This window comes from Gossypium arboreum, chromosome 6 (assembly GCF_025698485.1).
Source record: "Gossypium arboreum isolate Shixiya-1 chromosome 6, ASM2569848v2, whole genome shotgun sequence".
NCBI lineage: Eukaryota > Viridiplantae > Streptophyta > Magnoliopsida > Malvales > Malvaceae > Gossypium > Gossypium arboreum.
The window spans coordinates 122,252,851-122,256,697 of NC_069075.1; the positions used below are offsets into that span (position 1 = coordinate 122,252,851).

General features: G+C 36.3%; 1 non-coding gene across 1 annotated transcript; it reads right to left on the reverse strand.

Moving 5' to 3' along the window:
* Positions 1–1,622: 1,622 nt before the first annotated feature.
* LOC128294995 (small nucleolar RNA R71) lies at positions 1,623–1,729 on the reverse strand. The gene has a single exon (XR_008285302.1). It is a non-coding gene; the product is annotated as a small nucleolar RNA R71 (small nucleolar RNA).
* Positions 1,730–3,847: the final 2,118 nt, after the last annotated feature.

Below are 3,847 nucleotides of genomic sequence, written 5' to 3' on the forward strand. Positions count from 1 at the left end.
AGCACCCTCACACGGGCATGTCACACGGCCGTGTCCCTATCGAGACCTATTTTAATTCTACTCGGAAAAGGCTAATTTTGGGATATTTTTGGCATTCAAAAGTCTATTAAAACACACAAGAAGAGGATCAAAGGGGGACAGATAATAGAAGACAGAAAATACTCAAAGACAGCCATTGGAAGACAACCTAAGACGGATCTTGTTATTTAATATTCTGAATTTAATGATAAATATTTGTTCTTGTTCTTAATTATGTTTTTTTTTTAATTCTTGTCTTAATATTCTCAGGAGATTAATTCAAGTTGATGTGCTTATTCAGTGGAGCAAAAGTCCCTGTTTAAGAGTAGATCTCACATAATTAAGCGAAGTTGCATGCAACCCTAGAAATAGGCCGACTTAAACCTATCAGATTAGAGTCAAATCTAATAAGGGAATCCATAGATCAAGTTAATGCGACAATAGGGGTTTTAATTAGAAAGAGATTTCAATTAATCAACCTAAAGTCATTTGTTTTTAGTCTCGAAAGAGATATTAACATAATTTAGGGATTTCTACAGATCAAGAAAAGTTAATAAATCGTTAGATTCAGAATTGGAATAATAAGTGAAGTCTAGGTGGATTCTTCCTTGGGTATTGTCTTTATTATTTGTTATTCGATTACTTTCTTCACTCTCTGTCACGTTCATTAGTTAATTAGTTTAGTTAAATTTAGATTAAAACAAATCCCTTTTATTTTAGGCTAAATAATAGAAAGATAGTTAATACTAGTACTTTTAGTCCTTGTGGATACGATATTCTCGACTCACCATAACTAACACTATCATTCGATAGGTGCGCTTGCCTTAGTCGTGATCGTAGTCTAGTTTAGTGGTTCATAAAACGATCATCAAGTTTTTGGCGCCGTTGCCGAGGACTAAGATATTAGAAACGCTTGTATTACTTTAGTCATTTTTACTTTTATTGCAATTTACTTTTTGTTTTTAGCTTAATTTTTCTTTTCTAATTTTTCTTTTTAAATTGCTTCTAGCAAGTGTCTCTAGTTTATGACTAAAAGGAACTCGTCAGGACCTTTGCTTTTCAATAGTGAAATAGAAAGAACAGCCTACAGAAATTGAAGAGAAATAAGGTAAAGTCTACAATACATAGAGGAAGAGCAAGAGGACGTTACAAATTTTACTGAAGAAATGGCCTATAATCAGAATAATCTGCTACCTCCTATAGTTACTGCAAATCCTGTTAATCAGAATCCTGCTCCTTGTACTATGTATGATTATGCTAAGCCTACTTTAACAGGAACTGAATCGAGTATTGTTCGACCTGCTATTGCTGCAAATAATTTTGAACTAAAACCTAACACTATTCAAATGATACAATAGTTTGTTCAGTTTGATGGTTTGCAGGACAAGGACCCCAATACGCATTTAGCAAACTTTCTGGAATTCTACGATACGTTTAAAATAAATGGCATTTCTGACGATGCCATTCGCCTTCAGTTGTTTCCCTTTTCATTGAGAAATAAAGCTATACAGTGGTTGAACTCTCTACCACGAAGGTCCATCACTACTTGGGAACAAATGACCAAAAAATTTTTACTTAAATATTTTTTGCCGGCTAAAATGGCTAAGTTGAGGAATGATATCTCTTCTTTTGTGAAGATAGATTTAGAAACACTTTATGATGTATAGGAGAGATACAATGACTTATTGAGAAGGTGCCCTCACCATGGGTTACCTCTATGGTTGCAGGTTCAAACCTTCCACAATGGTTTAAATCCCTCAACTAGACAAATGATCGATGCAGCTGCCAGTAGAACTATAAATAATAAAACACCTGAAGATGCTTATGAATTTATAAAGGAGATGTCATTGAATAATTATCGGTGGCAAGTTATGCAGACAAAGCCAACAAAAGCAGCTGGTGTTTTCAACCTCGATGCGGTCACTATGCTATCTAAGAAGGTAGAGCTTTTGAATAAAAAGATTGATGGTTTGTATAGTTCTACTCAGGTACATCCAGTAATGAGGTGTGATTCAAATGAAGGACGGGTGCACAGCGTAGAATATCCATCCTACAACCTAAGCACAGAGAACGATCAAGTCAACTATATAGGTAATAATTCTAAACCTCAAAATAATCTCTATAGTAACAATTATAATGCAGGTTGGAGGAATCATCCCAATTTCTCATGGGGTGGTCAAGGAAACCAAAGACAACAACCCCCTCCAGGCTTTCAGCCACCTTACCAGCAAGAGAAAAAGTCGAACCTTGAAGAGATGCTTACAAAGTTCATCTCGGTGTCAGAAAAACACTTCCAAAACACCGAAACTGCGTTTAAGAATCAGCAAGCATCGATTCAAGGGCTCGAAACTCAAATAGGATAGCTTGCCAAGTTGATCTCTGAACGACCACAAGGTAGCTTGCTAAGTAACACTGAAACTAACCCAAGGGAGCAACTCCATGCTATCACTGTGCGCGACGAAGAAGGGTTAGTTGGAAATGAACCAGAACCGAGACAAAAAAAGGTTGTAGGTAAGGGTAAGGTTGAGCTGAGCCATAATGAACCAAAACCGGTAAGTAAAGAGTATACACCTTGTGTGTCATACCCCAATACGACAAGGAAAGACCACACGGACGAATAATTCGGTAAATTCCTTAAACTACTTAAAAAATTACATATTAACTTACCGTTTATTGAAGCTCTTTCGCAGATGCCAAACACAGTTAAATTTTTAAAAGAGCTTTTAGCAAACAAACGGAAGTTAGATGAGTCATATCATGTGGAGTTAAATGCAGTTTGCTTGGCAATCTTGCAGAATAGACTACCCAGCAAATTAAAAGATCCAGGGAGTTTTACTATTCCTTTTTTAATTAGTAGTTTAGACGTTAAAAATGTCTTGGCTGATTTAGGGGCTAGTATTAATGTCATGCCTTATAAAATGTTTAAACAACTAGGTCTTAGGAAATCCAAACAAACTAGGATAAGTATTCAATTGGCTGATAAAACTATTAGATCTCCTAGGGGTATTGTTGAAGATGTGCTTGTTAAAATTGACAAATTTATATTCCCAGTGGATTTTGTTGTCTTAGACATGGATTAGGACAGTGATGTACCCTTAATTCTGGGTAGACCCTTTTTAGCAACTGCTAGAACTATTATTGATGTTGGTACAGAAGAACTAACGCTTCATGTAGGTGATGACACGATCAAACTTCAAGCTCGTGATTCCGTTAAACTATCTAGTGATCGAGAAGATATTACAAGTTCTTTCCATGATAATAACATTTTGGCTCAAACTTCTGTACAGGAAATCCCTAGGGATAAAGTGATGGAGCCATGAACAACTCTTGATGAACGAATATTACGAATCGAGGAACTAGATGAATGGCAAACAAAAGTTAAGGAGAAACTGAGAATACACGATGAACCAAAGTAGTGTCATGATAAACTTAAGGGTGAATCGAATCAATTTAACCTCTGAGCCTAATGGAGCAATTCCTTTTTACGGTATTAAACGTTTTCCCATACGGTACAGTCGAGGTAACTCATTCCAAATTTGGCACTTTCAAGATAAATAGTACTCGTCTAAAACCTTATTGTGATAAGATTGATAGCAGGAATGAGGAGTTCCAACTCCTCAACCCACCATGACCAGGCAAATGAGAGGTAAGTTCGAGTTTAGACTTTAAATAAGCGCTTCTTGGGAGGCAACCCAAGCACTAACACCACTAACTAGTTTATTTTCTCTATTTTTCATATTTTAATACAGGTACAGTGACCCACATGACCAGGACACATGGGCGTGTCCTTGGTCGTATGGAAACAGGACTAAAAATTCCCAAGTATCGA